This window comes from Anas acuta, chromosome 5 (genome assembly GCF_963932015.1).
Source record: "Anas acuta chromosome 5, bAnaAcu1.1, whole genome shotgun sequence".
NCBI classification, from domain to species: Eukaryota; Metazoa; Chordata; class Aves; order Anseriformes; family Anatidae; genus Anas; species Anas acuta.
In genome coordinates, this window is record NC_088983.1 from 13,853,128 (window position 1) to 13,877,969 (window position 24,842).

Sequence of the window (24,842 nt, forward strand, 5' to 3'; positions counted from 1 at the left end):
TGAATGTGCAGCAGGTCAACTGCTCTACAATAATTGCTTGTTCCCACACTACTTACCCGAGTGTAATGTTACCAGATATTTGCTGGGGACGGAATAAGTGGACAGATGCTGGTGACAGTTGTGATGCAAGTTCTCTCTCTAGCTTGTCTCATGGACATATATCAAGTGTAAATAAACCCAAAAAAAAGAAAATTACCCCTTAAAATCTACTGCATATTATATTTACTAATGATTATTATACTTACTAATGTGCATGCGTATTAGTAAAGGCAACCAGAAAGTCTATGAGACTTGTGAAAAGAGGTATTTGATGGATTTTAATCCTTGTTATATAACCCTTCCCTTCCCTTCCCTTCCCTTCCCTTCCCTTCCCTTCCCTTCCCTTCCCTTCCCTTCCCTTCCCTTCCCTTCCCTTCCCTTCCCTTCCCTTCCCTTCCCTTCCCTTCCCTTCCCTTCCCTTCCCTTCCCTTCCCTTCCCTTCCCTTCCCTTCCCTTCCCTTCCCTTCCCTTCCCTTCCCTTCCCTTCCCCTTATCCTTTTTTTCCTTTTCCTTTTCCTTTTCCTTTTCCTTTTCCTTTTCCTTTTCCTTTTCCTTTTCCTTTTCCTTTTCCTTTTCCTTTTCCTTTTCCTTTTCCTTTTCCTTTTCCTTTTCCTTTCCCTTTCCCTTTCCCTTTCCCTTTCCCTTTCCCTTTCCCTTTCCCTTTCCCTTTCCCTTTCCCTTTCCCTTTCCCTTTTCCTTTTCCTTTCCCTTTCCCTTTTCCTTTCCCTTTTCCTTTCCCTTTCCCTTTCCCATTCCCATTCCCTTTTCTTCTTCTTCTTCTTCTTCTTCTTCTTCTTCTTCTTCTTCTTCTTCTTCTTCTTCTTCTTCTTCTTCTTCTTCTTCTTCTTCCTCTTCCTCTTCCTCTTCCTCTTCCTCTTCCTCTTCTTCTGTTTCTTCTTCTTCTTCTTCTTTCTTCTCTCCAAGCACCTGCCTATCTTTTCATAGACTACATGCAAGAACACATCCCATTATATATTTCTATATTAACTTGTCATTGTCTAAAACCATAGGTCCAAACAATTATTTATTTATTTATTTTCCTGTTGTTCTGGATAGTATCTTTCACAAAGAGACTTCTTTCTTTAGACTAAATGTGGATGAAGAATTTGCAATTGAGAGATGTCTCAAAAAAAGATGAACCTATCACTCAAAACAATTTTTTCTCCTGACACTGTCTCCATTCCCCACCCCCCCAATTTAACTTAAAGTTTGCATGTCTTCATGTCTTTGATGCTGTTCAAGACAAAATCTGAAATTTAGACCAATTTCAGGTTCAGTTCTGTATTCATAAAGCCTATTTTAAATTAATGAAAATCTGATTGCATTTACTACTTCCTTCTCATCTAACCATCACTTGCTACTGCTCTACTATATCTAGTTCAGGCAGTTTGTGAATTAACTATGAGGGGGTTGTATTTATTTTTCTGAGGAACAGTGAAACTACCATTTCTCACTTCAAGTCTGCCAACGTCATTGTGTGCACATCCTTCATTCCTTTCCAATCACATTGGAGCTTTGTTGTAATTTTCTAAATCCAGATCTTCTATTCAGTCAGCAAAATAAATGCTGGCCATGTACAGAGTAAACTCACTGATCTTTGGGGATTTTTTTTTGTTGTTGTTGTTAATAATCTAATTTTAAGCGCTTTAGACATTAATTATATGTCAATGGAAGCCATTACATAGTTGGATTGGCTTAAAAGCTTCATGGAAAATGTTGATTTGCAAATTAACTTGCCTTGGCAACCAAGGGAAAAGTCAATTTGAAAATAAGTGGCAGTGTAACATTTCACCTCAAAAGACCAGGGTTTGCTGAAAAGTGATACATACGTTCTCATGATGAACGATTTGTTATACTATTGACCATTGACATAAATAAGTGGTAAACCATTATCTTGAGGACAAAAATAAAAATAAATCAAAGGTCACTTTCAGCTGTCTATAAGAAGAATAACTTGCTATTGATGTAATTTCTGGCTCAAGTTACTTAAGCATGTACCAGCTTCTTTGTCAGAAGTGTGTTTCTGCTTACCAAAGGCGCTATGACTACTAATTTGTCAAAAGAAAAGAAAAGAAAAGAAAAGAAAAGAAAAGAAAAGAAAAGAAAAGAAAAGAAAAGAAAAGAAAAGAAAAGAAAAGAAAAGAAAAGAAAAGAAAAGAAAAGAAAAGAAAAGAAAAGAAAAGAAAAGAAAAGAAAAGAAAAGAAAAGAAAAGAAAAGAAAAGAAAAGAAAAGAAAAAAAGAAAAGAAAAAAAGGAAGTCTTGCTTATGGGGGGCTTGTGTGGCATGGGTTAGTGGTAGATGAACTGTTCCACCAAAGACAGTACCCTCTCCAAAAGAGAGTTCATATTGGCTGGTTTGAAACTGACTGGCATGAGTATGACTTGAATGGGGTTGTGTCACTATTGACAGTTAGTGACAGAAAGCAGTACTGTTTGCATCACAGTATTATCTCACTGAGAGGATATGGTAAAGAGGCTCTTTGTTCTGGGAACTCAGCCCAGACAGAGGAAATTGTGGGGAAAAGAGAAAAAACTTTTTTTTTGCTTTAGCTGTCCTTTAAACTTGTCAGTCTCCAGATTCACCCTGAGATTGCTGTGTGCAAGACCTAACTCCTATAGGGAAGAGAGGTGGCTGAGAGATGTGAAACTCAGGCCAACATCAGTTTCCCTATAAAGTAGAGGTCCCACATCTCCTCTCAGTCTCTTTCTTTCGGGCAAAGAATTCAGACATCAAATTCTTGGCTCCTCCAGGTGATTCTCTAAATGTCTCAGTCACTGCAGAAGACTCAGCCTGACCCAAAGTGGCTGAGAGTAGTGGTGGATGAACCCTGTTTCCCTGTTTCAGGGCTTTCCCCTGCTCCCTTGTAAATCTGTGATGGGACAGGAATCTAGCCTTGCCTCAGAAGCTGTGGTTACTTAATAATCATGTGTTGGACAGGAACCATTTTGCTCAGCTCTATGAATTTTGAAAGCTATGTTTCTACTTTGTCTGAATGGATTATTATTATTATTATTATTATTATTATTATTGGTAGAATGAGAACAAGTGATGTTCTCATTCTACCAATAATAATAATTATTATTTTTATATACATATATATATAATGTACTTATTCCTGACAGCCCTGTGGTTAGAGCAGTGAACAGTGGACTTGGACGTAGAAAGACAAAGTTCAGGTTCCTCCTCTACCTAACTCTGAGTAATTACAGATAAAAATCAGTGATGAAAATGAGTAAAATGTGATTCAGGCTAAGAAGGGACTTAGACTTCTTAGTCTTGGTCTTTTAGTATCCTTGGCTGGAGTGCACAGACATACACATATATGGGCATTTTCACCAAAGTAGTATAAGGGTTTGTGCTTCTACAGAAAAAGAAACAAAAACATGCCAAACTAAACTAGACATGAAGACATGAAGTCTTGACAATTAATATAGCATGGGATTATTGTCCTCCAGTAAGCTTTAATTGCTAGTGCAACAATCAATGATTAGAATTCAAAAATTCATATCCCATGTGAATTCTTCAATTTTTGTTTATAATTTGTCCTCCCTGCAGATCGTCCTTAAAGTAAGTTTATTTATAAGAGTATTCATGGAAAGTAGAGCCCAAAGGGGATGTAAATCCAAAGTAAGTGAATTTGTTTAAATATTTAAATGAACATTTTTATGATGTATTTTTCCAGCTCCAGTCAGCGTTCAGGACTAGAGTGGGATGGAGAATAATTTTCATAAGAAAATTTTAAAGATGGAAATTAATTACATTTCAAACATCTAAAATGTACTATGTAAACTAAAGTCTGTTTCATTTAGGAATCAGGAAAGTTGTTAATATCTGCTATGAAACAATATTTACATCATTAAAAGAATGAGGAAAATTAAATATTTATATTAAGTGACAATAATTTGAGCATAAAATATATCTTGAAATTTTTATCTTTTATTTATTTATTTATTTTTAATTAAAAAAAAAAAAAAGTTTTAAATCTATTTCAGACTTTTCAGTTTGTTAGGAACATGTTAATTTAACTTGAACATTTTCCAAAGATATTGAAACATGATACTAATCTACTACAGTGAAACTGATTTTATACACTGTGTAAATGCAACTTATTAAAGTTTGTTCATCCAGAAAGAAAAAGAAAACACCACTGTTAGAAGGCTAGTGCTGAGGAAATGTTTTGAATTGTACTGAAAATTCTATGCAGTGGGTGGGGAAATTTGGGAAGCTGACTGTAAAAGTCCATGCTTGCCCCAAATGTATTTCTGTGGTCAGCTGCACACTTTTTGCTATGAATTAATTTTAGGCATGTTTGCAATTTCTTGGGCTTACCTGCTGCAAACGTAGCAGTGTTAAGCCATCTATGTCTACTAAAGTAGTTTAAATTCTTTTCTTATTAAATATGTGTTCTAAATGACTGGCACCACAGAGTACATTCCCACTAGAGTGTTAGTGTAGATTGAGAGCTACCCTAAAATCAGGAAGGCATTCTCATTATGTAAAATCAAGCATATGTTTAAGTGTTTGTATCATTAGGGCTAATCCATAAAATTCAGAGGAAAATAGAATATACAAGGTATATGACATTTCTACAGAAGCCTATAAATGAATAGACTTAAACTGAATGGGTAGTTTATATACATGTATTAATTATGCATGTGTTTGTATGCATATGTATATGTATTAACATGTTGAACTTCTGCACTCAGATTTTTGGAATTGGAATGACCAGTGCTAAATACTGAATACGTGCCATGATTAACATAATGACTCCTTTTCTTCTCCTCCCCCCCACCCAGAAGTGGGTTGCAGTAGTACCTGTTGCAAGGAGATGTGATTAACATTGTGTGGGCCCTGTGGCATTATACTTATTTATTTTTGACAGAATCCCTAATCCCTGCTTAATTTTATGAACTGTCAAAATGATTCTAAATATCTCTCTGGTTTGTATTTTCACCTCAGGACAGGAGGCCAGAGGTAGAGATTTGTTGTACAACACTGGACTTTAGGTAATTTTCATCTTTTAATGCCTGCAGCGTCCAAAGTTGAATTTGAAATAATCACCAGATTATCTCTGAAGGATCTTTCTGTTATATTTGCAAATGGTACTGCAGGAAAATGCAAAAGATATAGAAGAAAAATAATTGATTAGATGCAGGAGATTGTTTTGTCACATAATCCCAGATGGAAAAGAAAACAAATGCTGATTTTATATATATATTAAATGACAGTTGAAAGATAGTATGGGAAAGACACTTGCTATTCTGGTAAAGCCAGATGCTGGTCTCAGTCCCCTGATTAGACCTTAAAATGCAGCAAGGAAATATGTAAAAATAACACTGTGGCTAGAATTTTGTTTTAGAATGGGAATAAATTGTTCTAGTGGTGTTTTTAACCATAGCAGCTAACAAATTAATGTGGCTACACTGTTATTGACAGGCATAAAATGATAAAAGGTGCATATATATATTTACTATAGAAGATATGATTATTATTTCTATAGAATATGAATATACTTTATTTTGGGGGAAACTATAAACAAATTGGGTAATACCTAGCATCAGAAAAGGGAACAGAATCTGACAACAGATTTCACATATTGTGTGTACGGAAGTCAGATGATGGCACTCATTAACATTTAATAAATGTTGATAAATAATTTACATTTATTATTGGCATCACAAGTGAGACCCAGTTCAGGTGCAATTTGTGGGCTGACACAATTTTCTGAATTTTGTTTTTTAGTAAGAAATTGAACCCCATTTATTTCTCAGAGCCAGGATGAGGACACCATTTTGCTCATATTATAAATTCATTTGAATTCCACTAATGGCATCAATACAAATTTACAACAAAATAACAGAAAAAAAAATGAGGAAGTTGGACTGACAAAAATTTAAGGATAGGCTTTTGAATTGGAATGTTCATTCCTTTATACATAGATTAACATCACATGGATTTTAGGATTTTTAGAATATTTGAGGAGGCATCATTGGTGCTGGACATTGAATGAATGGTCAGTCTGCAATGGCAGAAGAAGTACAAGAGGGCCATGGGCAGAAAGGCATATTTGTCATTAGGGGAACCAAGAAAGGACAACTTAATGGGCATATTAAGAGGCAAAAAGAATTAATTAGTCATTCTGTGTTTGTACATTAAGCAGGTTGAGTGAGTAGCCGGTGCCTGTGCAGAAAGAAGTTGAGAGTGGAATTCTGTGGGGAATCACAAAGGATAAATGCATAGGAATGACTAAAGAGACAAAGATGGTTTTCATACCATCACTCCATCTAGCTACTCTTCTTTTGGGATAATGCAAAAAAAAAAAAAAAAATCCAGAGATAGCACCTGCACAATAAATCTAACCAAGCCAAACCAAACAGACAAAACAAAACAAAACAAACAAACAAAAACAAACAATAAATCCAACAAAAATGCAGTGGTTCAGTGGTTTCTATTGTTAAGTAATATGTCATACCAAAGTCACCCTGGATAGCCTGTTGCCTGAAGCATGGGTCAGGCAACCCAGAGGCACGGTGATGTCTCCAGTCATTTTTCTTGTTGCTCAGAAATGCAGGATGTCCTGAGCATCTTTGATACTTGAACAGGAAAGAAATAACAGTGGTTCTCAGAGTTCCACCCAAAGCAGCTTGTAAGAAACCAAAACTTATGAAACCAGTGGATAATTACAACAGAGCCAGCAGCAGAAGGGTAGAACGTGAAATCTATCTGAAGCAGCATACATACCTACTCCCACTGAGTATAAAATGTGTTAAACTGATGAAATTCTAGTTCTCATTTGTTGATTTTGAAGACTGAAATATCAATGCCATATCTGAGTAGTCAGTGCTGTTAAAATTAAAGTTAACAAACAAACCAGAAAATTGAAACACTTTGTCTACTTTCTAGTTGTATGTTTAAATGAATGCAGGGAAAAAAAAAGAAAAAAAAAAAAAAAGCAAATAAATAAATAAATAAAGCAGATTGAAATTGGGAAGCCAGATGATCAAAATATCATGTATGGCCAGAGATATAGAGACATTAGGTAGTCATCAAATATTGATGGTGCATTGAAGGTATAAGACTAAAGCAGAGCATTCCATTTGTTTGTTTTGTTTGGCCAATGTGTTAAGTAGAATAACTTATGAGAAATGTTAGAATTCATCCCTTCTACTTCCTTTGTTAACAGGTTAGCACTCGACCACTTCACATATCTAAGGCTTTATGTATTATTAATCAAAAGAGTTAAAAAGTCAATCCAATCTGGTTATATACAGTAGTTCTTGTGGTTTTCAAACCTTTAAATAATTTATGGTGTCATCATTTTCCCAGTGGACGTCAGGCTGGTAGAATGTCTGGAATCAGAATCCCACTGGGAAAAAAAGAAACATAGTCAGAAAAAGTAGTATTTTTTTATTTTTTTTTTTAATAATAGCAACTCCAGCCCATTGTATCATCACTATCAGTCTCTAGAGAGATCATTTCTCTGAAAGAGAAGTTTTTCTTATAGGAATCCTTCTGGGATCAAACAATCCTGACAAATCTCTACCTACACAGTATTCTAACTGGATGAGTGTATGTGTACGTGTTGAGCATACATACACAAATGAGTCTTTATTAAAAATATAAAATAAAAAATAAAATAAAATAAAATAAAATAAATAAAATAAAATAAAATAAAATAAAATAAAATAAAATAAAATAAATAAATAAAATCCTTGATCTTTACTGACTTATTTCTAAATAAATGTACCAGGTATACAATATTTAGATTTGTCTTAATCTTTTGAAATCAATCACAATTCAAGATAATGTTTTAATATAAATTATAATCTAATTGTCACTATGATGTTGAGATCCATTCAGCCCTTCTGAGTTCAGACTCATTTTTCAGTATTTCTTTTGAAACAATAAACTCTCACAGCTGATCATTGTAATCTTAAATATCCATCTTTTTTTTTTTTTTCTTTTTCTGTAAGTGTGTCCCAAATTCAGTCAGCCATTTTTGATTATGTGAATACTGGGGGATACGCTTTTGAGCTTTTAAAAGCTTTCTAGGTATTCAAGAATATCATAAAAAAAAAAAAAAAAAAAAGAAAAAAAAAAAAGAAAAAGTTATTTTAAAATAACGTACTTAATTTAAAAGAATGTTAAGAAATAATGGTATTATTTTATGTGTTAGAATACTAAATTCTGGATCCACAAGTAAAGGACTTGACTTATATTATTGAATAGACTGCTATCATATATTTAACTCATAACCTCCTTTCAGAATTAAAAACTGCCTCTCAGCCCAGAAAATCATATATTCTTCCTCTATGCAAAGCAAGGTCATTGGAGGCCAAGGATATCTGACAGGTACTCTGCTAGTTCCGCGGTAGATTATCAGTTTTTATACCTCTTTGATTTCTGACATTGAGTTTTATTTTTCAATCAGTGTCCCACGCAAACCTATTTTATTTGCACTCAAACTCTCAATAATGAACTCAAGAACCATCAGTTAAGAAAGTTGTCCCATGATCTTTGAAAACAGTTGATTCTTCTTTTAGCTGCCAGGTCTCCATACTCTCTCCCTTCTGCCAAGTTCATAACCCTTCCTGCTGCATCCAAATCCTGCTTTCCTACACATGTAGGAAACTTCCTTCTCATCTCTGCACTACAACCTGAACAATCGTTAATTGAATGAGGTGAACATCAAGGATGCATTTGTATGTGCAGTTCAGCTGAGAAACATGCTGCCTGAGCATCAGAATTATGCATTTATGTAAATTAAGACTTTGACCTGAAATGTAAGTAAGCTTCTGCAGCTATTAAATGTTTTTCATGTCATTATGAACTGAGGTTGGGAAAATTTGGTGGATGTTTCACTTAAAGAATATCAGTATTTGAGCCACTAATTCCTCTAATAACAGCAATAAAAGTAGAAGCATAACGTGCAATATTATAATAAATTAAGAATGTGAAGAATTTAAGTTCATGCATATCATAAATTTCCATCAGCACCAGTAACTCAGTTGTATTGATGACATGTATTGACTCATATTCTGCTTTCAGTAACACTTGTGTAAATCCAGGGTACTGCAACTCCAGTCACTTTGGTGCAATTCCTCATGATTTACACTTGTGTAACTGACAGCATTTGACCCTTACACTATACATATATCTTAAATTATGCATTTAGCTTCCTGAGCCGCAACTGAACAATAAGGCAGTATATATATCATCCGGTATGTACCATGCATCAGCTTAATGTGGACATTCTAGTTTTACAATTCTTCCACTCTTGTGCTGCCATTCTCATACTTGAAAGGGTATTAAATTATATATAAATATATATATATAAACACACATGCATACACTTTCAAGAAATTTGTGTGATTCTTAGATCATCTTTGGCTCCAGAATACTGTGTACTTTTGTCATCTTTCCTAAACAGTATGTACAAAAAGTGGTGGGAAAAGTGTGTAAGAATTTAAAATGATCTTAACTAACACTCTCCAGGTGATCAGAACCAGGCTTGCTATTCACAAGGACATTTCAGTTGTAGCTCACTATCTCCAATAAGTGACAAGGTTCCCTGCTGAAAGAGGCGAATGTGTCTCAACACAAGTCTAAAGATATGAGGGAAAAGAATAGGGATGCCCTGGGTCTTCTGTTGATTTTGGCCATATTTGTGGAACACAGTTCCTGTTTCATGTGGAAGGGTTACATCTGTGGAGCCTTTTTTTTTTTTTTTTTCTCCCAGGGTAAATCTGGCGGAATTTTGCTATATCAGCATGACACTGCAGATGTTTTCCTAGCTCTGAATTGCACTATGCTTGCTCTGTAACCATGTTCCCAGAAGCTTCTGTTGAAGGCAAAAGGGGCTTCCAGAAATATATCGAGGCAAACAGCAGATAGGCTAGGCAGTCTGCATAACTTTCAATAAATACAGCTGCCCCTAAGCAACCATATTTCAGGGACCCAAGATAAGCATTCTGACCTACACTCACTATTTATATAACAGGCACAGTATAGCCACAGTCCAGATGAGACCAGAAGCAGAGAAACAGTATGCATCTTTGGAAACACCATAATACTCTGAAACATTTGCCCTCATTTTACTCTAAGTAATATTCAGCACTGCGTTAAAACATTTTCCCAGACCCTTCTTTCTAAGGACTCTAAACCTGCAGAACTTGTATTATTTCTGTGGTTCCTGCAGGCTTCCAAAAGGGATGTATACTCTGAAAAAAAGATTAAAAGTAACGGTGTAACAGTTGTCTTTTAAAATGATATTGCTAAGAAATGAAAATAGAAATTCATTTCATTTATAAACAGAATCAAAGGGAGAAGAGAAGAAAGTTTCATAGAAAAGCAATAAAGTTTTGGACAGTTCACAAGGTCTAGCAGCCTGTGGGCCAAACAATAAGCAATTTGTTGAGGAAGAGAGAATAAAGGCATTCTTTCAGGCTGGCCGGCTGGCATGGGGAGCTGCCCATTGTGCTGCTGGCTGCAAGACCTGGGATTAGGGAGCAACTCAGGTTCCCAGGCTTGGCACCAATGGAAACTCAAGTTTATGTATTTAGTCTTTGAACAGAAGAAGAGGTCACAGTTCAGTGCCATTTGAGAGCTGATCTACCAAACAGCACTAGTACTGGCTCCAGAGGATGGATGTTCATCTGCCCATTTGGTCAAAGGTGAACTGCCCTAATAATGCCTCTAGCAAGGTAGAAAAGATAAAAAAGCTTGCAAAGCAGAGCTGAGATGGGGGAGGGGAACTCTTTCAAGTGATAGACTCCAGTGAAAAAACAGAGCACAGTCATAATGACTATTTGCTGCCTGAAAGTAGCACTGTGGGTTAGAATCAAATAATGCAAAATATACTAAAATACATTTTGTAAAGTTTTTCTTGAGTTCTTCATGTGAAACTTTATGCCAGATATATTTCTGCATTATGAAACACAAAAAGAGAGGTAGAGAGGAAGCTTCTATACTAAAGTTTCAATTTCACAAAACACAGCTATTTCATTATGAACTTTAAAAAATAACAACAAAACAAAGAAGGACCACAGAATAATAAAAACAATGTGGCTATCAATCAAGCATATATTTCAGGATTAATCACATGGAATGTCTTTCATAGCTGTCAGATTCCCCAGGAGTTACAAGCTGGGAATAATAAAGCTACATTAGCTCTTGTAATGTCCAAAAATTACTGATGACCATTAGGGATCTTGTCTCAGGAAGTGACATTCTCTGTCAATAGGTGGTCATTGTAGATATTCTAAAATGGGAATTCTTCAAAATTACAGCTTTTCTTGACCAGTTTAAATGATTATAACTTTTTTGACAGCATCCAGATATTGAAATATTATCAATGTCATTTAGTGTCAGACCTGCTTTCTCCACAGCGGATATGTATTGTAAAAGAAAAATGATTCAGTAATAACGCACACATTAGTAAGATGATTTTGTTCTTTGCTGTTACAGCTCATATTTTGATATTTTAATATAGATCTAGGTTAATTTTAATAAAGTGATGGCCTCATTTCACATATTCAAAAGCTAAGTTTTTACGGTCATGTACACAAGAACTTTACACTTTATGTTTTTCTTGCTGCAAGCACTCACAAGATAGAGTTTTTCAAATTTTCATGTCTCAGAAATGTTAAGGCTTACATGTATGAATGTGAAATTAAATAGAAGCAGAATGAAAAGGACATACAAGCTAACAACCAACAGCTACATCACTCATGATTACTCAGTAGAATAAGGAAGACAAGAATGAAGTTGAACAAACAAAAAGCCTTAGAATCATAGAATCATAGAATCATCCATAATGAATAGATTGAACATAAATGCAGTCTGTTTATATCCATTTATGAGCATCCTGTGGGCAGAAGTATTTAAATTTGTGATCATCTCTGGGGTATAAACTGAATCAAGATAACAGAATCTGGCCTCATGTGAATTGTTTTTTAAAGACATGAAGTACTATCTCTACCTAAATAAAAAACTTTGGACAGGTTTTGCTGAGCAAGCACTTTTCAGGTAGCAGAGATTTAAAATAATAATAATAATAATTAAAAAAATCTCCAAAGCACAAAATTACATGAGGACTTGAGATCCTATTCTAGTTTTCATGTTACATTAAGGTGTAACATATATGTTTGATATTGCTGTTTTCTTCCCATAAGAAGAGAAAATAAACTTTTTATTTTTTGCAAAATGAGACTTCAGGGTAACTGGGCTGAAGAATTGTTATAAGATACATTATGAATACTAATACTTATTGGTTTGAGATTCCAATGCAAGATAGGATGACACTTCAGAGTTTCAGTTCTTCAGATTTTGGTGATGTAAATCAAGCCCCATGTTCAGCCCAGAAAAGGAAGAGAGCATATCACACAAAGCCCAGGGCCTCCCCTCAGAAGGGCATCCCCATTGACCACGTGTATGCTCTCTGCAAATCATTTGGCCTTGAATTTTTGTTGTGACTTTTCTTAAATCCAATGAGAGTTTATTTATTTTTATTTGTCAAATTAATGCCTAACTTTCATTGGTGTTCAAGAAACCTGGAGAATTCTCCAGGTTTTTTCACCAGTTTTGGTGAGACTCTGGACCTCTGACAACAGAGGAGTGCAAAGAGAGAGCAAGTAAACCCTCCTCAGAAAAAAATGGGCAGATGCCATGAGGCATCTCTGTTGCCAGTGATGGTCGGAGGCAATATGCCTTACCTTTACAAAACTCACACAGGATGGTGTCAGGGAGTTGACTCTGACAGCATCCTGTTGCTTCAATTCCTCCCTAAATTAAACATGTCAATCCTTGGCTTGAAAGTTATTTGGAATAAATGTTACTTCCTCCTCTCAGTTTGTTCTGCACCTGGCATCAAGGGGAAGGGGGAATACTACTTCTGCCGTGCCTGAGCATCACACTGACAGTAATAAGAAAGAGCAACAAGTAATTCTCTACCTTGGGGACTATAGTTCAGTTAAGTTTGTTAGTGAGAAACCCAAATGTGAGTTTGAAATTCTGAAAAGATCTCCAAGCCTTAGAATCTTAGAGAATAAATCACCCCCTAAAGATTTTTTATTTTTATTTTTTAATTTCAGCATAGTTTAACTGTAACTTTATGCATAAAGCTTAGAGAGGGGGTTTCCATCTACCTCTTTCTTGGTCATGTTGTGCTTTCATCTTTGCCGTAATGCTGCTTCCCTCCAGTGTCAGTTCTCACACATCTTCCAGCTTTGCATCTTGATGTGTGCCCGTCCTACAACTTCTGTCACCTGTGTGTGCAGGGTACAGGCCCCACATGCCAGCCCTCTTTTTTTTTTTTTTTTTCTTGCTGTCTCTCTCTTTCTCAGACCACAAGGGCCGCAAGCTTGGTCTCCCATCACCACTTTCTCAGTGTGGCATTTCCTTCTGCACATTGGTCTCACATGTTGTTTATCTCTCGGAAGGATTGTAACTATAGATAGCATCAGTGGAACTGTATCTGTCTAGGAGCAGATGTCTACCTCTGCCATATCATCTTAATTGCCCTGCTGTGGCTCACCTACAAGAAGTCTTTTTTCTGTCTTACTTTTTTTTTTTTTTTTTTTTTTTTTCAATTTTGCAAATGATTAGTTGAAAAACAGCAGGACTAAGCTTGTAGGCGTAGGACTCACACAGGGATATTTAAACTTGTAAGGAAAAAGAATCTTTTCAGTATGTAACCAACTGGACAGTACTTTCTAAGGTCTTTTCATTTTGGTCTCATATGTTTATTTTGTAGTGCATTGAGTAAACACCACTGAAAGAGAAACTAAAGATGTGGGAAATTATTATAAAAATATCTGTCAAAAACAAGGTACTAAAGTTTGGAGCATAAGCAAGTCATGTAAGTAACAATACTAATGGAGACACACTCTCACTTGTTTCTAGGGCTTTCATAATTTTGAGTTCTTTTTTTTTTTTTAAAAAAAAGACATTAATTTGGTCATCTTAAATATAAGTGGACAATATTCTACCTCTCAATCATTCTTGATTTACATTTGTCAACAGCAAAATCTGGATTTGCAATGATTTGACATAAAAAAATATTAAATGAATAAAAAAGAAAGCTGGAAAATGATTTATCTATATTCCATTATAATTACTTTTGCAGAGACCTGAAGAAGGTGTATCAAAAAGCTACACTTGAATTATTTTACTGTTCTCCACATGATGAAGGTAGGTTTGAAAGGTATCCAGCCTTCAGTCAGCTTAGAATAAAAATAAAATAAATTGCAATAAAATCTGAATCAGATTTCACCTTTTTGTTGTTGTTTTTATTTATGTTGTATTATGATTATGTTGGCTTATGATTAATCTAAATTATATTCATCCAAAAATGTGTGGCCCTTTTGGTGAAGTAATGTAGGCACAGTACTTTTAACAAGTGTATATATATACCAATATACAGAGATTTACTGTCATTGTATAATATAAAATTAACCAGACTGTACCATGTGTTGATGTCAGTATATAAAATACTACAATAACTTTCAATTACAGATGGTACAGATCAGTAAATGAATAGGACTTTGATATATTGAGCTACAAAAACTTTTATTTCCAGTACTTATATACATATAAACATAAAACCATAAGTTTCAACTCCTCATCCCTTATACTACTTTAATAAGAAGTATCTTTCAATGCAGGATGGGCATATCCAGTGCCTGGCGTCAGGAATGACTCCTGTCACATGATAGCTACCATTAGAGTAGTTTACAGAATTTTTGGCAAAGTTAATCTTTGTTCTCATCCTCCTCTTTCCCTTCTCCCCTCCTCTTTCTCCTTCTTTCCCTCTTCTTATAGTTATGTTTTGCTTAATTTAAGGTTTTAAATTGTCTCCAGATTGCTGAAGTTGAGAAAAGTAGATCTCTCTACCTTATTTCAGTGGCACTGCATTAGCAACAAAAAAGTTACTGTAAGTTTCAAAATAATTTCAGTTCAGAGCAGACTCCCCATTTGGTTTTCTTTAGTTTTACTTCGGCTTTTTAAATACAGATTAAATTTAGTCCAAGATTTCCCTTTCAAAGACAGTGTCTTTTTACTCATCACAATTATTTCCAGTGTCAGCAGAATTTTATTTTATTTATTTATTTTGACAACTTCAATATCAACAACAAACTAATACAGATTTGGGAGGTGAACTTCCATCTTCCTTGGTAACACATCAGATCTGTTAACTAAAATTAACTTGAAAATATTTACTATACATCTTGTTGAACCCCCCACTCTCCCCTACACATACATTAAAAAAAAAAAAAAATCAGGAAAGAAAGTGAGACTTATAAATCTTTTTGCCTTTGTAACCATTCCACTTTCTTCATTTGATTTGAAGAATTCTTAGTGGTAAAACAGCACAAAAGCATTTTTAAGCAAGGCAGTGTTGCATTCAAGTTATTTTTTTTGTATAAATATAAATGGTTGATCTTTAGCATCTAAAAATCAAAACACAAATTAAACAAACTGCTCTAAGACTAAGATCCAGGAACTGTAGTTTGAAATACAAGTAAAATTACAAATTTAAGAATGTGTCTCAGACAGATGTCTTCCAGAAGTTCCCTGATCCAGAAGATAAGTGTAGCTCTTTATCTGCCTGTCTCTTTAGCTTCAAGGATCTCTAGACACCTAAGACAACTTGATTTCAAGTTAGTGTCCCTATTTCTGTAACAAGGTCCCTTTCATCTGACCCTACAGCAATGCCAGGCATTAAAAATGCCTATATTTTTGTATATTCCTTGCAATCTAAGTTTCCATCAACATTTAGGGAAAAGATATTTGTTTGGATTGGAGTTCTTGAAGTTCTGGACAGACTAAAAATAGTTCAATTTGACTGAAGTGAGCAATAACAATTAGAAACAATTGTTGCTATGTGATATTTAAAGTAGGGTGATCTAGTGATGAATCCTCCTATTACTTTGAGAGATATTAGTCTGAGAGTCCTTCCCCAGCTATACCATTAATCTGTGTTTTTTTTTTTTGTTTGGTTGGTTGGTTCGTTGTGTTGTTGTTTGTTTGGTTGGTTGGTTTGTTTTGTTTTTGTTTGTTGTTGTTGTTGTTGGACAACTGAACTGACTGGACTTTCAAAGAGAGTTCCTACTATCCTTTGGAAAAGGGTGTTGTTTTTTTTTTTTTTTTTTTTTTTTTTTTTCTCTCTCTCTCTTTTCTCTGTTTATTTTCCTATCTTTGCTGAATAGATTTGAAGTTTTTGAAAGACTGACACTTGCTTTTAAATGTAGGTAGAGGTAGTCAGTACAGTATCTCAGAATTTCTAACTATTCTATAAAACCAATGATAAGAATAGTAAATATCTGAATGATGAATTGATGTGAAGAGGAATTTGGAGCTAATCTTAAACCTCAAATGTATCCAAACTGTTTAGATGGCAGTAGTCCAGACATTCAGAGTCATATCTGAATTTCTTTCAAGTATGCAGTGTTTGGGTAGTTCAAGCCCAAAGGACTTAATTATCTTCATGACTAAACTTGTAGTATCTCCACGGAATTGGAAATTCCTCCCTATTTATGCAGGCAAAATAGGGCTACATGTAAGAACAATGTGAGTCAGGTATTAAGTGTTCACTGTCATACAGCATGACTTGGAGCAAGTGAGCTATAGAAGTAGCAGCATTCAGAGAAGTGCAGGGTCTGCCCAACATCCTTTTCTGGTCATTTCTGCCTCAGCAGCAATCAAAAGCAGCTCTATTTAGTCATTTACGGTTATTCTCAAGTAATGATAACATTATTGTGATTTGAATTTGACCAGAAGGTTCCTTCTTCACACTTTTCCCAATTTTTTTCTTTCTGTTTCTGGTGTGACAATGAATTTTGTCCACATACAGTGTCAACAGAGCTAATACCAGCATCCAGTACTATTATATACAATACTGTTATCTGGAAATATTGTAACCATGTGCGTATGGTTACATACGAGCTGCTCAACTCTGCATCTGATGCTCTTAATTCACTGTGACAAGATGGAAGCATTTTATTTTTAAAAAAATAATTAAAAATAATAATTAAAAAAAAATCTGTGTATTTAAGAGAGGGAGGAAGAAGCTACATAGCAGAGTAATTGTGCCATGATGCATATGTACTGTAAGCTGATTCAACTGATAGGTGATTGATACCACCTATCAGTTGACACTGAAAAGAAATGGTCACTACCCTGCTGAAAAGTGTTTCTGAGGCTCTGTTCTTGTGTGTTGCCCTGTTTGGTCACCTTGGACACAGGACATTGTGGATCAAGAAATGAATCTGCTTACTCCCAGAGTTTGCCTTCCAGATCAAATCTGTTTCAGTCAGTATTAATGATTTCTGTAGATAAAGTCTGTCAATATGAAAGCAGAAGAATTTTTATTTATTTATTTTTTTGCATAACCTGCTTTCTACCTTTTGTTTCATTTACTCTTGGGTTGGCAATATAACGTTTACAACATATTCACACTTTTACCAGACCATTCCTACTACCCCTGCAGACTTTATTTACAAAGAAAAGGAACAAGAATTACATAAGTCTTTGCTTAATTATGGAACAGAAATTCAAACTATTTTCTGGTCCAGTTTTAGAGCAAGCAGAGACATAAAAGAACAGTTTTGAAGATGGCAATACCATACAGTACTAGTTATCTGCTTGTTCTGTGGGGAGGATCCATTGTGTCAAACTGCCATGAGCAACAAGTCTGTCATTAAGTGATACTTTTCATTCATTTATGGTAAAAATAATTGAAATAACATTTTCTTCTACATAAAGTTGATCTTTTTTTTTTTTAACAAAGTTTACAAAGGTTGTTTTTTTTTTTTTTTTTAAAAAAAATAATTTACAAGACACTGCCAATTTTCACAATATATTCAATTAAAAAATGTCAATGACTGAAAAAGTAAGGAAAAATTAATTTTTTTTTTTTCTCTTTATTCTTTCACACTTTGCCTGTGTTGGTGTTTAAAAAATCATATATTTATCCAATATTTTAAGCTGTTCAGTGAAAAGGTTTTGGACTTTAGTGAAACAATTTAACAGTATCAAAACAAATGTATTGTTTCACTTATAAATAAACATTTAGAAGTTCTTCCTTGTTGTTCTTTGAACGTACGGTTCTACATTTTTTTCCTAGATTGGCACTAAAGGAAAAATCAGGTTTAATTCTACCATTCCCAGTGTGAAAACTGTTTATTTCCAAGGGGACAAAAAAAAACTAAAATAAAAAAAGTGGAGGGAAGGTGTAAGGAAAGATGATCCTAGGAGAGAAAGGAACCCACATTCGCTTATCTTGTCTTAGACACGTTACTCACCTTTGGAGTTTCACTGAAATGTTTGGTTCTGACCCTTCACTAGTAGGGCTGGTCCTTGTTTTTTTCATGGTTCCTTCTATCTGTTTGTACAAATAGCCTAATCATAATAGAGTTATAAATATTAAGAGTTGTTCAGAAAAGTTTCATCCACTGACCAAGATTTCTTGAAAAAACAACAACAGCAACAACAAAACATTTAGTTAAAGTAGAACCTTCTATGTGGTAGGTAACATACCAGAGAGATAATGGAGTAAAACTTTACCTGCTCACTGAATGATGAAGTCATTGGTCGACAGTATTGTACAGAAACATTTGTGAATAGTTCCAGTAAGAGTATCTCAACTTAAGGAAAAAATAATAATAATAATTTACTTGGCCTGTCATTAGTGAAGCTATAACAATGTCAGTAGGGAAGAAGGTAAAGAAGCCTAACATACAAGACAGAAAAAATGATAAAATCTAATTAATGGAGTTTGTAGATTGCAAAGCCTATATGTGGTTCATTTAAACATGAATATCTAATGAAAGGCTAGGCAATCCCTTATAGCAATGACTTCTAGAAACTGTAAAAAAGATCATCCTTCAGTCCTGCTATTACTTTACCTTGATGATAGGAGGTTAGAATATGCAGTTTGAAAGATAGTACCATTTCTTTGATATATCAAAAAGCACTCTGCAGTAGACTACTACTTTCGTAGGACACTTATAGTCAAAGCTAGTATTTGACTATGCTCCTAATGTCATATTACAATGACAGAAACTGTAGGTATATCAATTTAATCTTAGTTCAAAAAAATCTTTTAGTTCTGCTGTAGCAAAGTCAAAATGGATTTTTTTTTTTTTTTCAGCTTGAGAATGGACGATGAACAACTTTTGTAGTAAAAATGAAAATGAAATGCAGAATATGGTAGATAGGACAATCATATTCAGAGTTAAAAAATATTGCACCTTCTACTTATTTGGCTTTAAAGTTTCCAAATACAAAACTATGCTAACAAGAATAAGATTATACAATTAAAAATTGACTCCTCTGACTACTAAAATGTATCAGCTCTGTATTTCTTTTTCATTTGTTTTATACTGTTTAAGGGTAATGGTGTCTTTTAAATTACTTCTGATTTATCTGGATGAAAATGATAACTAGACCCAATTCATAGATATTAATTTGACCAGTTTGTTATATAGAATATTAGGTATATAGTACATTTGGTACTATAGAAATTAATAATGTAGAAATGAATGAATTTTTAATCATCTTATTGATTTTTTAATTTCATCAGTCTAACCACTTTAAATAAATAAATAAGCAAACAAGTTCATTTCTAGAATTACAGCACGTAAAAAAAAGTTCTTACAATGGATAGGTGTTACCAGCTACTGGTTTCACCTGACTGTAAAATGAATCCATAGAGTGAGTCATGCAGTTCAGTCATGATACCTGGCAGTTACTTCATTACTCACAAAGAGATACGGAAGTGGTGTGTACACAAACTCATCACCAAAATATTGTTTAACAGGTTTACTTGACTTTAAAAAAATTCCAGGTCTAGATGTAATCTAACTGAGGATTCAATTATGTAATTTAATTGACTAGCCTTAACGATCAAAAATAAAACAAAATAAAATAAAATACCTGCTGTAGATAACATTGGTAACTCTATTTCTGTATAGCTTTTTTTTTTTCTAGGCAGTATTGTAAATGCATGAAAAGACACAAAGTATGAAAACTTCTAATTGCAGAGATCAGCATATTTTTTCTGTCAGATATAGTACTTAGAGGCTTCATGTTTCTCAGTTCTTACTATATTTGCTATGTTTGACTAGGAACTCTCATCCCAGGAAGAAAACTGACTTCCATCTTTCTCCATCTCAGATCTATTAGGATTCCTTAACAGTAGCAACTGTGACCAAAAAAAACCCCAAGCACCAGCAATTCATGAGTATATATAACTTCTCATTTTTCCTTCGCTGACATGGCTGCAATAATGAAATTCTGTGGAGTACTGTGGAAGTAAACTATCCAACTCTGGTTTGCTTACGAGGTAGTTTGTGGTTGGGTACCAAACAGACGTGTCGAATTACCTAACTCTAATTTCAAGTAATTGGTGAACAGAATTACCCTTGGGGTTGAGGGAATTATAAACAATGAAGCTCCTAGAACTTTTCTCCCCTCTGGATAGAACCAAGTGGAAATTGCTGCTGGTAGGTATGTTACAGCTGCTTGTGACAGACTGAGAAGGTGGATATTTGCAAATAGTGTAGTTCACTTGACCTTCGCTTCTTGGCAATGAAAGAAAAACTATATGAAATACATTCTTGGGGTTTTGGTAAGCACCATCCTTCTTTCCTATGATTTCAGTGATAATACTTGGTAATGTAGTGATAGTGATAAGTCTTGGTAATCATTTAAGACAATTTATTTTGAATAAGCTTTGATTTGAACAGAATTAGTCTAATAAAGAAGACAATCCAGACCTGACCTCAAATGCTGATTTTTACCTATCATTACGTCTGGAAAAGAAGCTTCAGGCTTATATTGATTAGGCATAAAAAGAAGAAATAATATGTCTGATATTCCCTGCCTATATATTGTTGATCCTTTTTGTATGAAGGGGGTGATGCAGAGGAATTAATGGAATTTTCACTTCTCAGAAGACTTTCTGAGAACACGCAGACCTGATGAAGATCTATTTCTATTGTCAAATCCAAAAGGTCTAATTCTCATGTCACTTATATTGTGTATTTACTTGACTTGAATGGGTTCAATTTTGTTTTATGTAGAAAATGTCAACACACTCTTTTCATGGTATTTTGTTCTGGACTCTCCAAGAAGTAAGGATAATTCAAATCAGTTTGAGATAAATACCTGAGTTCAAGTGGCCTTTTTCAAGCTTGATTGGTATTAAGTAGGAACACAGCAGGTCTGTTGAATCCTTTCTTAATATAAACTAGTCAGATTACTTTGGATGTCTCCATCCCTATTCTTCATGCATTGCTCTGCTTCCTCTGCTGCTCTGACCACTGCTGAGGTTGATGGGATTTTGTTGCATTTAAACCAAACTGAGCATGCACTGGGCCACCTGGCTTATGAAATACCTTAAGGAACTTGATGAAACAGTCTCTTGACCACAGAACTAACAACCAGTTGCTAAGAGTTTCAGTTAGATGTACATGCATGAGCAGTGACAAATGGCATGAGGTATGATGACCTGGTAATGATGAGGTATGATGAGGTATGATGGTATGAGGTAAAACACCATAGGTCTGATCACATAGGTCCTGTGGTTTGGTATTACAGTTCTAAGGGTGCCAGAAGAAAAAGTGTAGTAGCCTGCTGTATTGGGAGTTAACAAAGGCCTCCATATCTTAGTATGTTTTTGGCAAAGACAATAGTTGGCCAAAAGTTGTATACCCCTGGTCTTGTGGAACAGCTAACTATTCTAGTGCTCAAAGAAAAAAAAAAAAATCTTTTAGGAAGAGCACAGTGTTTAATAGACTCTACTCACTGTGTGTTTTAGATGGTGAATTGCTATTGTTTGTAAGATGAAACAAACTACTGGGGGAAAAAGAGGGTTTTATTTTTATGTTCTATATCTCTTTTCAAAGTTATTGTTAACGGATGGAGGCAACCAAGAACCATACTGTGAGGTATTGTGTGGCTGTGCTGTAAAATAAAAATTGAATTTGAATTCTTATAATACAAGAGATGAAAGGCATTACTGTGTTGATTTCTACATCGACTCCCCTAATAATGAACAGTGGCAGTCCAGGCTCACTCACCAAACAAAGAATTGGGTTTGCATGATGAAGTGCTTCTTTCAAGAGAAAGAAAAATCAGATATCAGATTTTTTACTTTCCGGTGCCACAGGACATTTGGTGTCTTACTAGTTCAACAGGTTTTATTCTCAGCTGCTTGTCAGGGCCTGAACATTGCCTCCATTTTGTTTGGCAACTATTTATAATTTAACCTGGGACTGGTCTGTTTTATTTGCAAATGGTATCTCTTCTTCAGGTTAGAGCTCTATCCATAATTATGACTCTGTGAATGAGGTGCTGATTCATTATTTTTCATGGAATTACATGTGTCATGCATAGAACTGTTTGTCCATAAGGACAGCCATGTCTGTGTTGTTTTTTTTTTTTTATAGGGGGTGGTATCTAAGGAAAACACAAAATACCCCACGGTCCATTTCTATGTGTTTCAGAATACGTATGAGATTTAAGGAGTTAAATCTCAGGTTTGTGCATGTTGTTGTATTCCAGTTGAGATCAACAGCAGATAGAGGTTTGGCCCCAGGTGTTTAAAGCCTTTCCTTCCTTTTTTACTACACTTGCCTTATCGGCACTAAACTGTTTCAAGTTTGTCAGCTTTTAACTGTGGGAAACTGAGTGAGCAACAAACCGAAGATCTGCCTGCTTATGGGAAGCTGCTGGTTTCAATGTCTGTCCATACCATTTGCACCCCAGCCCTGATTCTTGCTTGCAGCACCCATCAGCAACATGTGTGCAGGCAAAGTTGCCTGCTTCATACCCTAAAAACACTTGTTAAATGCATGTCAGAGTTTGAAATAAAGCCACTATATTTTGGTGTTTCTTTCTCAGCTGCTAACACCTCTCTTTGGAGCCTTTATTTATTCATTATCAAGCTGTCTGTGAACAACTGGAGGAGAAAAATTCTCTGAGATTTTCAAACTTTTTAAAAGTTATGAAGCAGGAGGTTCTGTAAGTTTAAGTCTTTCCTCTTTTCTGATTTATTTCTCAGTTAATATTAAATGTTAAAAGTTTGCCCCTTTAAAATCATAGCTCCAATGACATGTTTTCTACAAGCACTTATTCATTGACACTTGCAGTACATCCTAGACTAACTGGAAGATATTTAATTTTCTGTTATGTGTTCCACATTCTTGATAATACTGATGTAATGTCACTAGTGTGTTTTGATCCTTCTTTTCTTGCTCCCAATTCTGAAAAAATCAAGGACCCTAAAAATGAATCAGGTCCCTGAAATAGGTTTATTCTGAGCAAATTTTCAAGTGTGATTTCTGCTAGAAACATTTTATTTTATGCCAAGAGCTGAAGTTTTTGTGAAATCACAAGACTCCAGGAGCTATGAATTTAAAACAGTAAAAAATTGAAATCTTGGCAATTATTAACAGGTCTCGCAGGTCAATAGAAGAAAAAACAAAAAACAAAAAAACACTACCCACTAGTGTCTCTCTTATTATTACTTCTAATTTTTAATGAACTTCATAAAGTAAGCATTAGCTTAATCTAGACACCTGGTTAGCATCAGTACACTAATTTAAACGAGTTTTAGCAGTGGCTATTTCCTCGTATTTGGTCATTCTGATTTGATATTTGATTTGTGTATTTTTTTATGAATCATTTCTCCTGAGGATTATGGTGTTATTCTTTCAGCAAGAAGACATTTTTTCTCCTCCCTTACATTTAGTTAGTCAAAAAATCTAGAGTGTTAAATAAAACTCCTGGTGGCCACAGGCATTATATTCATGATGTCACTTTGGACCAGGGTGTTTCAGAGAGATAATAACCTATGAAGAGGCCCACATTAATGTTTTCAGTTTGCTACCACTGGCAGAGGTGATCACGTAAGCTGTACTGTAGGTATGAACAAGTCCACTGTCTGAATTCCTACAAGCTAATGCAGAACATGATGAGTAACGAAGAGCATACATTTTGATTCTAGCTGAGAACAAAACTATAGTATTATTTCTTTGCAGAGTCATTTCACGATGTCTTTTTCTGCTCGTTCAGTCAGAAGGTGTTTTGACCCTGTTGGGCCAAGTTTTGTCATGCTTATTTGAGAAAATAGGTAGGTTTTTTTTTTTTTTTTTTTTATATATATATATATAGTTTTGTTGTTGTTGTTGTTGTTCCTTTCCTTTGTTAAAGGCCTTTTCTAATTAACAGCGAACACAACCCCTCCTCTGCCTTAGCAATGTTTAATGTTCCAGTTTAGGAAGCAAATTAAAGTAGAGGTCTAAAGATATAAAAATCAAATTGAACAACAACAAATTAAAAAGACTCTCATAACACACAATAAAGCCAGGGCATGAAGAAACATAGCAACACAGAAATATTAAGACTCACGTGGTGCCAAATTACCAGCAACTCTCTTCTGCCTGTTCAACCAGAGACCCAATATCCTGGTTCTATATGGAAGAGACCAGAATAAACAATGCAACACAACCATCTGAAATACAGTGGTTGAAAACAAATATGACTAGGTAAATAGAGGGTGTAGTAAGCAAGCTGAAGAGTCAAATAAACTAAGAAGCTAAAAAAATATAAATTAAAAAAAAATTCTATATCACTAAGGAGAGAAATAGTCTCTGCAACACAGCAATTCACTGCACATGGAAGCCTCACCTTCAGTGATCTTTATAGTCTATACGGTGTATATTATTTACATCTGATCATTCAGTTTAGTAAAACAAAAAAGCACCATCTGCCCAACCGCACTTTCCTTCCAGGAAAT

At 34.7% G+C, this 24,842-nt stretch overlaps 1 long non-coding RNA gene across 1 annotated transcript; it reads right to left on the bottom strand.

Annotated features, from left to right (window-relative positions):
* Positions 1-3,158: 3,158 nt before the first annotated feature.
* Positions 3,159-24,842, bottom strand: LOC137856915 (uncharacterized). Its single transcript, XR_011096872.1, has 3 exons — positions 24,455-24,842; positions 18,343-18,439; positions 3,159-7,406 (listed from the first exon to the last, which is right to left on the bottom strand). It is a non-coding gene; the product is annotated as an uncharacterized lncRNA (long non-coding RNA).